The following is an 11,980-nucleotide window of genomic DNA, read 5'->3' as shown; positions in this document are numbered from 1 at the left end:
GATAGGGGGTAAGGCTTTGAGCTGGGCCTCCTTCCTCTTACCACCAGCCTTCCACCTAAGCCAGGCAGAGGGGAAACTGAGGAAGCGGCCACGAGGAGCTTGTCTTGGAAAGAAGTTATAGGACCTGTGGCAAGCATTGCCTTTGGGGGTTGATGCTCTGCCATGAGCTGGTTGGGCTAAATGTGGTAGGTTTTGTGTGTGGTGTCATTTCCTTCACTGGTGCTGGTTCCTGAGACGGTTTGTCCATGTGTTGCTCATTTTGAATGGTGTCTAATGGGAGTGCTTTGTTACAGGTGGATCTTGAAGAGGTGCCGGGATAGGGGGTAAGGCTTTGAGCTGGGCCTCCTTCCTCTTGCCACCAGCCTTTCACCAAAGCCAGGCAGAGGGGAAACGGAGGAAGCGGCCAAGAGTAGCTTGCCATGGAAAGCAGCGATAGGACCTGTGGTAAGCATTGCCTTTGGGGGTTGATGCTCTGTCATGAGCTGGTTTGGCTAAATGGGGTAGGTTTTGTGTGTGGTGTCATTTCCTTCACTGGTGCCGGTTCCTGGGACGGTTTGTCCATGTGTTGCTCATTTTGAATGGTGTCTAATGGGAGTGCTTTGTTACAGGTGGACCTTGGACAGGTGCCAGGATAGGGGGCAAGGCTATGAGCTGGGCCTCCTTCCTCTTGCCACCAGCCTTCCACCAAAGCCAGGCAGAGGGGAAACTGAGGAAGCTGCCAAGAGGAGCTTGCCTTGGAAAGCAATGATAGGACCTGTGGTAAGCATTGCCTTTGGGGGTTGATGCTCTGTCATGAGCTGGTTGGGCTAAATGTGGTAGGCTTTGTGTGTGTGGTGTTATTTCCTTCACTGGTGCCGGTTCCTGGGACGGTTTGTCCATGTGTTGCTCATTTTGAATGGTGTCTAATGGGAGTGCTTTGTTACAGGTGGATTTTGAAGAGGTGCCAGGATAGGGGGCAAGGCTATGAGCTGGGCCTCCTTCCTCTTCCCAGCAGCCTTCCACCAAAGCCAGTCAGAGGGGAAACTGAGGAAGCGGCCAAGAGGAGCTTGCCTTGGAAAGCAGTGATAGGACCTGTGGTAAGCATTGCCTTTGGGGGTTGATGCTCTGTCATGAGCTGGTTGGGCTAAATGTGGTAGGCTTTGTGTGTGTGGTGTTATTTCCTTCACTGGTGCCGGTTCCTGGGACGGTTTGTCCATGTGTTGCTCATTTTGAATGGTGTCTAATGGGAGTGCTTTGTTACAGGTGGATTTTGAAGAGGTGCCAGGATAGGGGGCAAGGCTATGAGCTGGGCCTCCTTCCTCTTCCCAGCAGCCTTCCACCAAAGCCAGTCAGAGGGGAAACTGAGGAAGCGGCCAAGAGGAGCTTGCCTTGGAAAGCAGTGATAGGACCTGTGGTAAGCATTGCCTTTGGGGGTTGATGCTCTGTCATGAGCTGGTTGGGCTAAATGTGGTAGGCTTTGTGTGTGTGGTGGTTTCCTTGACTGGTGCTTGATCGTGGGACGGTTTGTCCATGTGTTGCTCATTTTGAATGGTGTCTAATGGGAGTGCTTTGTTACAGGTGGATCTTGAAGAGGTGCCGGGATAGGGGGTAAGGCTTTGAGCTGGGCCTCCTTCCTCTTACCACCAGCCTTCCACCTAAGCCAGGCAGAGGGGAAACTGAGGAAGCGGCCACGAGGAGCTTGTCTTGGAAAGAAGTTATAGGACCTGTGGCAAGCATTGCCTTTGGGGGTTGATGCTCTGCCATGAGCTGGTTGGGCTAAATGTGGTAGGTTTTGTGTGTGGTGTCATTTCCTTCACTGGTGCTGGTTCCTGAGACGGTTTGTCCATGTGTTGCTCATTTTGAATGGTGTCTAATGGGAGTGCTTTGTTACAGGTGGATCTTGAAGAGGTGCCGGGATAGGGGGTAAGGCTTTGAGCTGGGCCTCCTTCCTCTTGCCACCAGCCTTTCACCAAAGCCAGGCAGAGGGGAAACGGAGGAAGCGACCAAGAGTAGCTTGCCATGGAAAGCAGCGATAGGACCTGTGGTAAGCATTGCCTTTGGGGGTTGATGCTCTGTCATGAGCTGGTTTGGCTAAATGGGGTAGGTTTTGTGTGTGGTGTCATTTCCTTCACTGGTGCCGGTTCCTGGGACGGTTTGTCCATGTGTTGCTCATTTTGAATGGTGTCTAATGGGAGTGCTTTGTTACAGGTGGACCTTGGACAGGTGCCAGGATAGGGGGCAAGGCTATGAGCTGGGCCTCCTTCCTCTTGCCACCAGCCTTCCACCAAAGCCAGGCAGAGGGGAAACTGAGGAAGCTGCCAAGAGGAGCTTGCCTTGGAAAGCAATGATAGGACCTGTGGTAAGCATTGCCTTTGGGGGTTGATGCTCTGTCATGAGCTGGTTGGGCTAAATGTGGTAGGCTTTGTGTGTGTGGTGTTATTTCCTTCACTGGTGCCGGTTCCTGGGACGGTTTGTCCATGTGTTGCTCATTTTGAATGGTGTCTAATGGGAGTGCTTTGTTACAGGTGGATTTTGAAGAGGTGCCAGGATAGGGGGCAAGGCTATGAGCTGGGCCTCCTTCCTCTTCCCAGCAGCCTTCCACCAAAGCCAGTCAGAGGGGAAACTGAGGAAGCGGCCAAGAGGAGCTTGCCTTGGAAAGCAGTGATAGGACCTGTGGTAAGCATTGCCTTTGGGGGTTGATGCTCTGTCATGAGCTGGTTGGGCTAAATGTGGTAGGCTTTGTGTGTGTGGTGGTTTCCTTGACTGGTGCTTGATCGTGGGACGGTTTGTCCATGTGTTGCTCATTTTGAATGGTGTCTAATGGGAGTGCTTTGTTACAGGTGGATCTTGAAGAGGTGCCGGGATAGGGGGTAAGGCTTTGAGCTGGGCCTCCTTCCTCTTACCACCAGCCTTCCACCTAAGCCAGGCAGAGGGGAAACTGAGGAAGTGGCCACGAGGAGCTTGTCTTGGAAAGAAGTTATAGGACCTGTGGCAAGCATTGCCTTTGGGGGTTGATGCTCTGCCATGAGCTGGTTGGGCTAAATGTGGTAGACTTTGTGTGTGTCTGTGTGTCAGTGGTGTCATTTCCTTCACTGGTGCTGGTTCCTGGCACGGTTTGTCTATGTGTTGCTCATTTTGAATGGTGTCTCATGGGAGTGCTTTGTTACAGGTGGATCTTGAAGAGGTGCCAGGATAGGGGGTAAAGCTTTGAGCTGGGCATCCTTCCTCTTGCCACCAGCCTTCCACCAAAGCCAGGCAGAGGGGAACCTGAGGAATCGGCCAAGAGGAGCTTGCCTTGGAAAGTGGTGATAGGACCTGTGGTAAGCATTGCCTTTGGGGGTTGATGCTCTGTCATGAGCTGGTTGGGCTAAACGTGGTAGACTTTGTGTGTGTCTGTCTGTCTGTCTGTGTGTGGTGTCATTTCCTTCGCTGGTGCTGGTTCCTGGGACGGTTTGTCCATGTGTTGCTCATTTTGAATGGTGTCTAATGGGAGTGGTTTGTTACAGGTGGATCTGGAAGAGGTGCCAGGATAGGGGGCAAGGCTTTGAGCTGGGCCTCATTCCTCTTGCCACCAGCTTTGCACCAAAGCTAGGCAGAGCTGAAACTGAGGGAGCTTTTCAACCTATGTCTTATCTGTCCCTTTCCTAATGTTTTCCAATTTTCTGTTAGCTTTTTTGAGTGCTACTGCACATTGAACAGACTTTCAAATAAGCATCCAAAATAATTTGAATATATTTTTTTTTGTGCAACATCTGATTAGGTGGGTAACCACCTAAGTGACAGGATGGTTCAACACTGGAATAAATTGCCTGTGGAGGTTGAGGAGTCTCCATCCTTGGAGTTATTTAGGAGCAGGTTAGATATACATCTATCAGTGGTGGTCTCCATGGTACTGGGTCCTGCCTTGAGGGCAGAGGTCTGGACTTGATGACTTCTCGAGCCTCCTTCCAGTTCTAGTAGTTTATAATTCTATGATTGATTTAGAAGCCCTCGTTTTGTATGTATAGTAGAGATGCTTCTCAGAAAGTATTATTTTGTATTAATCAACCCTGAGTTTCATCTTCCATTTTGTCACCTAGTCACCCAGTTTTGTGAGATCCCTCTTATCCTATGTGGTGAGGAATACTCGACCCCCTATAAGCCTGATGAGGAGGAACTATCCCACATTCATTGGTGAGAGGAGCCAAACTTGTCCCATCCTCTCTTGCTGAGATCAGAGGAACGGGAGAGGCAGTATAAGAGGGAGGCCCTCCAGTTTAGTTGAGCTGGCACCAGACATCTCTATATTGCTGTGAAACTGTGGATTATCAACCAAGCTGTGTAGTACCTATCACTGGAAGAGACTGACTGTGGAGAAGAGTTGTTGTGGCTGAGGTCTGCCATATATTCTGAGATACTGAGGACCCTATTGACTGTAGAGCTACACCAAGGAAGTGTGGGGGAAGTTAGTTTCCTAGATATTCTCTGATCTTTCAGAAAAGACCCTGAGAGTCAGGCATTAGTTTGTTTACCTGGCCAAGAAATGAATTAGCATGTTGGGGTGACTTCCCTCCTGACCCTCTGGCAGGTCCAGTTACCACTATTAGGGCCCTGAACTAGATCTTGGGGAACCTGCTGCTAAACCCATCCTTGGGGTGGCATCCTACTCATCCTAGACCAGAAAGCCTTAGTGTCTTGTCTCTGATGTTTTGGTCTCCCCTACCCAGAAGGTCAGAGCCCTTGGAGTTTCAGTTGCAGTCTTCCCTGAAGTCTCTTGCCTGTCTCAGAGGGCTAGAGCTATAGACTGGAGATTATTGCCTCCCTCAGCTAAGAAGGTGGACAATTGATTGTGCTGCACTGCTCTGACCACAGGGCCAGAGCCATATCCTGCTAACTCACTGCTTACTGAGTCACGTAGTGACACGGAGTAGCCTTTCTCCAAGCCTGATTGAGAGGGACAACTAGAGAACCACTATACCCCATGACTGCTTAGTTTGTTGAAGAGCTTTTGGTGAGGGACCATGTCAAAGGCTTTCTGAAAGTCCAGGGACACTACATTCACCAGATCACCTTTGTCCACGTGTTTCTTGACCCATTTAAAGATTTGTGAAGCATGATTTCATTTTACAAAAGCTGCATTGACTATCACCCGACATCACATTGATCTGTGTCTGATAATTCTCTTCCTTGCTGTAGTTTCAACCGTTTTACCTGATACTCAGGCTAGGCTTACCAGCGTGTAAATGACCAGGATTGTCTTGGGGGGGGAGTCTTTTAAAGAAAATCAGCATTTCATTAGCTGTCCTCCAGTCATCTGGGACAGAGTCTGATCTAAGTGATACATTACACTGCACAGTTAATAGTTCTGCAGTTTTATATTGAAGTTCATTCAGAACTCTTGATTGAATGCCATCTGATCCTGGTGACTTATTACTGTATAATTTATCAATTTGTTCCTACACCTACTGATACCTCAGACTTGGACAGTTCCTCAGATTTGTCACCTAAAAAAGAATGGCTCAACTGTGGGAATCTCCCTCATTCCCTCCTCAGTGACGACTAATGCAAAAATTCAGTTAGACAAGGCCATTGCAAGAAAGCTGTCTCAAATCCTCTTTTAGCATTTTGATTGTCCAGTGCAGGGGTCAGCAACCTGTGGCCCACCAGGGCTGTCTGCTGATAGGTCATGAGACACTTTGTTTACATTGACTGTCCATGGGCATGGCCCTCTTTGACCCTTGACTTATCTGAGTTTGTTCCTTTGTTTTCCTTAGTGTAGGTTGTTTCTTTTGCCTTTTAAATAAACATAGCTAAATTTGTAAATAAACAAGAGTAAAAGCTTTCAGCAAACAGACACACAAATACATAAATAAATGGTTTGGGGCCAAACAACTTTTAAATCAACACAATGTAATTGCCCATTCCTGTTTTCCTCCTTCCTTACCTCTCCAATTTTTCCATTGAACTAAAGACCATTATTTGCTCAGCTATACCCATGATGCATTGTTTTCTGATCAGTGGATATTACTGTATTGTTTTGTCTCAGCACTATTTATTGTAGTAGCAGAGGCAGGATTCATGACTTTGTTGATGCCAAAGGGTCCATCAATTTTCACCTTCTAATACAGAAGAAAACTATTCACTTTTTTATTCAGTTATAGGAGTGCAGAAAACTATAATCACCCAACCATTTGTAACTAATCTGATGTAGCCATTCAAAATAAGACCGGTTTTCTAAAATAAATTTGTGCAATATTTAGTTCTAAACAAGCAATTCTCAGAGGTTTCTGGCATTCTTATTTATTTATTACATTTCTTTAATGATACATAGTAAAAGCTTTTATCTTAAAATTATTTTTGAATTACAGAACTGATATGATGCAAAGACAGTTGGGCCCTGATCCAGCTATTACACACTCATGCATGTGTAACCCACACACCTACTGGTTCACTGCCCCCATGTAGTGAAACTTAGTCCATTTACAGAGAGAATGAGTTTGCTATACAGCCATAGCTGAGCCACAGCTGAGTTTTAGTTCCGGCTGTTGAGGCTCATGTACTATGCTCCTGATGTCACAGGTTTGGTTCCCCCTGCCAACATTACACATGCAATTAATTTTAAACACGAGTAGCTCCACTGAAACAAATTAACTTTAAGCATATGAATAGTTCATCAGCCACATACCTATGTGTTTTGCTGGATTTGCTTTAAGGAGAAGTTGGCTATGAAAATTCTGTGATAAAGATAGCAAGTGTGTGAGAAAATATGGTTTCCAAGTCTACTGAATGAGAAGGAAGCAGAGAACTGGGGGACCAGTTTTGTGAGATTCTAGTCTAATTAACATTAAACTATAGATGTTTTACAGAGATCATTAGGCATCTCTCCAGAGAGAGTCAGTATCTCATAGGGCCTAGCCTGAAGTTAGGTCTTTGGAAAGCTGTATCATGAAGATTTTAATTGACATGACTTGATCTGTCTTCAGGCAGCCAGATCTTTCAGAATGATCAGACCCTCACAGGGGTGGTCTTCACAACCAAAAACAACTGGTAATAATTCGAGAATGTATGTTTTTAGATAACTTACAGGATGAATCAGTATTGATTGCTACTGAACTGTATACTATAAACATTTTCAGGCACCTGTTTCAAAAACTGTCTTGCAGCCCAGAGTTCTCGGGATATAATTTTTCTCAAAAGGCCAACTATGACTTTAATTAAATGAGTAGTCCTTAGAAACTAAGACTCTCATCTCAAATCCTACATTACCAACACTCCTAGCTATCTCCGAGATACTACCGACTTCCTGAGAAAATTACAAAACATCTGTAACCTCCCTGATAACACCATCCTTGCCACCATGGACGTAGAAGCTCTCTACACCACTATTCCACATGAAGATGGATTACAAGTGATTAGGCTATGGCTATGTCTAGACACTATGGCTATGTCTAGACTGGCATGATTTTTCAGAAATGTTTTCAACGGAAAACTTTTCTGTTAAAACCATTTTTGGAACAGAGCGTCTAGATTGGCATGGACGCTTTTTCTGCAAACGCACTTTTTGCGGAAAAGTGTCCGTGGCCAATCTAGATGCGTTTTTCCGCAAAAAAGCCCCTATTGCCATTTTCGCGATAGGGGCTTTTTTGTGGGAAAACAAATCTCAGCTGTCTACACTGGCCCTTTTGCGCAAAAGGATTTTTGCCTGAACGGGAGCAGCATAGTATTTCTGCAAGAACACTGACAATCTTACATGAGATCGTCAGTGCTTTTGCAGAAATTCAAGCGGCCAGTGTAGACAGCTGGCAAGTTTTTCTGGAAAAGTGGCTGATTTTCCAGAAAAACTGGCCAGTCTAGACACAGCCTATCCCAGAGGTTACCACAGCTAATCTGGTAGCAGATATATGTAACTTTGTTCTCACCCACAATTGTTTCCAATTTGGGGGCAACTTGTACCTCTAGATCAGTGGCACAGCCATGGGTACCTCCATGGCCCCACAGTACGCTAACATCTTTATGACTGACTTAGAACAATGTTTCCTCAAATCCCGTCCCCTATGATCACTCCTTTATTTACGCTACATCGATGACATCTTTATGATCTGGACCCATGGTCAGAAACACTGGCCGCATTCCACAGAGACTTTAACAACCTACACCCCACCATCAATCTCAGTCTGGACCATTTGACACGAGACATCCAGTTCCTAGACACCACAGTACAAATCACTGATGGCAAAATGAATACCACTCTCTACAGAAAACACACTGACTACTACATTTACCTACATGCTTCCATCCAGGACACACCATATAATCCATCATCTATAGCCAAGCCTTTAGATACAACCGAATCTGCTCCTATCCCATTCACAGAGACCAAAAACTTCAAGAGCTCTACCACGCATTTGTAAAACTCAATTACCCACTGTGGGAAATTAAAAAAAAAACAAATTGAAAGGGCCAGATGAATACCCAGAAACCATCTAGGTCAAGATAGGCCCAAGATAGGCCCAAGAAAACCAACAATAGAACACCACTTGTCATCAACTATAGCTCCCAACTTAACCCTCCCCCCTTCCCCAATAACCTTCAATCTATCCAGGCTGAGGGCCAATTCTCCTATCTTTTTAGAGGATTTTCTTAACTTGGAGCCAGTCTTTATGCTCCTAGAATTTTTGCTGAACTCAATGGGAGTTTTTGATGCAGAAGGATGTCCTTGCATAGGACACAGAGATGGAAAATTAATGAACACATATGGTGAATCCTTAAACAGAAAATTTTGTGAGTTGCGTCCTTGTGAACAGACCATGGAGTGCCCAAGGGCACTATTAAAAATGTTTACAAAGTTGCTTCATTTTTCAGTCTAGAATAAAGGTTTTACCTTAGGGCTACATTCCCTGACATTTGGTTTTCTTTATTAATTCTGCTTGATTTATGTACTTGCTCTTCAGTATCTTTATTTAGCATTTATATGCTTTCTTGAGTACTCTTTTAATGGCTAGTGAAAATGTTCTCTTTTAAAGGAGTCTTCCCAAGTAATTGTGCTGTGCCTGTAAAAACACAACACCCAACATAATTTCAATAGTGTCTTGAAGCTTTCTGCACCAAGACTGAATTCAGTTCACTAAAACAGGAAGTTTTGACAAGAAAACAGGAACTTCTCTTAACATCTCTGCCTATGTGATTCCAACTACATCTTTTGTCAATTTTCAGCTATCACATTACATTTCCTCTGCCCTAACTCTGATTAAAAAAATGAGTAAAATCCGCCTCCTTTCATCTTTGAGTTATACTGATTGGCATACTTCAGAGATGCTCCCATCATACCCTTCTACACCTTGTAATAAAGACACTTGAATTTGATTAAAACCTAGAATCTAATCATGAATTAATTTTCTAATCTTTGTGTAGAAAGTCAAGTCTGATCCAGGTCATATTTTGCAGATTCAAATACCCTTCTGTAAACAAAGATTGGATCAAATTTATAATATTTCACTGCATGGATAAGGCTAATTGTATCAGATAGGATAGGACATTAAATACAGAAATTAGTTTGTAAACCTGTCAGGTCAAGAATATTTAATCTTTGTATGTATTTTCCAATATCAACTTTTAAAAACAAATTACAATCTAATTTAAGGAAATTACCAAATGAGTGAAAGAAGCAATAGGAGGTAAGGAAAATGAAGGTAGCAGCAATACAGTGATATGGTTATATATGCGTCAAACTTACTTTGTATGAAGGTATTAATATGAATCATTGAAAGGTCTGTTTGCATAGAGGGTTGCTGAGGAGATGGCCTCTTGACCTAGCCTGTATTAATTAGTTAATATCTTGAAAATACCAGTGCAGAAGTGGAGCTCAGACACAAATCTCAGGCCTGCTTCTGCTTCCAAAGAGCTCCTGGAACATGAGTGTCTTTTAGCCAACCCAACTTATTGTTCCTTAAGATGTATTTCAAAGCTCTGCATCTGAGCTGACTTTTCATGTTTCCTGGATTCCTAGATTCCTGGATGTTTCCTGGATGTTTTCTGGATTCGTGGGGGACAAGCATTTTCAGGCCAGCCTGACACAAGAAGACCTGGGAGTGACTGCACATTTTACAATACCTAAGGCCAGCCTTGATTCTGCCTTAGGCACAGTTATGTTGTCAAACTTTGTATAGTTGTTTCTGAAACTCAGTTTTCCAGACTGCTGAATAAAATGTATGTTAAAAAAATACATTTCTTGCTCAGGAGAGTATAATTATACTTGGGGTTTTTGTTTTTTTGCTTCTGTAACTGTACTCACTTATTAAACTTAGTAAATCAATACATTGCTAATGTTTCAAATTCACACTTGGTAAGAGGAAACTCCAGGCATTTGAACAATTATTTTCATCTTTTACATCAGAAAACTCCAGAAGAAATAATCTGACAAACCCTTGGCAGTGTATAGGGAATATTACCATCAAGCCAAGTTGCTTGTTTCTTTTTTCAGAATAGAGAAGAATGTAATCTAGACCACCATCTCAGCATTCAGATGATATTTCTCAGTTAAAGAGAAGGGATGCATGAATTACAAATACTATTATACCTACCACAGCAGGCTACTGGATTTAAAAAATGTTTCCTTGTAACAAAACAGTATGTATGAGATCACTACTTATCTATAGCTAAATAGGCTGATGACAATGGTTTCAGATACTCAGTTGGTCTAGTAAAATTTTTTGACTAGCCTCCAGAGCTTATTTTGGAGTAAATGATTGAGAATGATGTCATGAGAGCCTTCCCCCTGTGCCAACAAAGTTTTCTCTGAACATACTCAGTGAAGTCATCACAACTATATTGTTACAAGGAGTCACCAGAAAGTGCAGTTACATATAATCCTACAAGCCTTGTTTAATTTCAATGTACCGGCAGTTAGATCTTTGAAGAAACACTGTGTTGCTTGTGGCTCAACTCATTTTAGAAGCTGATGCCTTTCAGAAGTGAAGTTTACCCTTTGATGCATATTTTCTTACTTTCAGAGCTGCTGCCTACAAGCTAGCCAAAGAAATGAAGATCTACATTTTCAGAAGTGATTAGGAATTTGTGTGTACCTCAGCAGTTTGTGGTTGTCCATGTTGAGACACTTTAAAGCGATCAGATTTACAGAGGGCTAGTTCTCAGAACCCCATGAAAGTCAGGCCTTGTCACTTTTGAAAATTTAGGCCAGTTGTCATATGGCATCAAAAAGAAGTTACAGCAAGGTGATCAAAATATGGGTTGTCTCTTGACTGGCCAGTTTTTCCAGAAAATCAGCCGCTTTGCCAGAAAAACTTGCCAGCTGTCTACACTGGCACCTTGAATTTCCGCAAAAGCACTGACAGTCTCATGTAAGATTGTCAGTGTTGCAGAAATACTATGCTGCTCCTGTTCGGGCAAAAGTCCTTTTGCGCAAAAGGGCCAGTGTAGACAGCCCAGATTTGTTTTCTGCAAGAAAGCCCCGATCGCAAAAATGGCCATCAGGGCTTTTTTGCGGAAAAGCGCAGCTAGATTGGCACGGACGCTTTTCCGCAAAAAGTGCTTTTGCAGAAAAGCATCCGTGCCAATCTAGACGCTCTGTTCTGCAAATGCTTTTAACAGAAAACTTTTCCGTTAAAAGCATTTCCAGAAAATCATGCCAGTCTAGACGTAGCCATGGTGAATAGGAATGCCACAAGGAAACACGCCATACCATGTTGTGCTGAAGAATCATGGTATACCACTTGCTTTTAAACAGCTCTGCAGACACTGCTCTAATTTTATTCAGTTTGTTTATATACAAGGTACAAGAGTAGATGCAAAGTTTCAAGTTTGATTGTTGGCTAGAGAGCCCCTCTCAGAACAAACACAAAAGAGAAAGGGATATTCTTCTATGGGCCGAAACGTGTATCTTTTAGTAATTTAGGGTATGTCTACACTTGCACCCTAGTTCGAACTAGGGATGCAAATGTAGGCATTCGAAATAGTCAATGAAGCAGGGATTTCATGAAGTATGATCGTGCCAGCCTGTTACTCC

General features: G+C 43.8%; 1 long non-coding RNA gene across 1 annotated transcript; it reads left to right on the top strand.

Annotated features, from left to right (window-relative positions):
- The first annotated feature begins 1,481 nt into the window (after nucleotides 1-1,481).
- LOC142827655 (uncharacterized) lies at nucleotides 1,482-10,243 on the top strand. The gene is made up of 3 exons (XR_012902363.1): nucleotides 1,482-1,764; nucleotides 1,873-3,299; nucleotides 9,965-10,243. It is a non-coding gene; the product is annotated as an uncharacterized LOC142827655 (long non-coding RNA).
- The last annotated feature ends 1,737 nt before the right edge of the window (nucleotides 10,244-11,980 follow it).

The sequence above is a fragment of the Pelodiscus sinensis genome, chromosome 3 (genome assembly GCF_049634645.1).
Source record: "Pelodiscus sinensis isolate JC-2024 chromosome 3, ASM4963464v1, whole genome shotgun sequence".
Classification (NCBI taxonomy): domain Eukaryota; kingdom Metazoa; phylum Chordata; order Testudines; family Trionychidae; genus Pelodiscus; species Pelodiscus sinensis.
The sequence above is the reverse complement of the archived record's forward strand: the minus strand, read 5'-3'. Positions and strand labels throughout refer to the sequence as shown.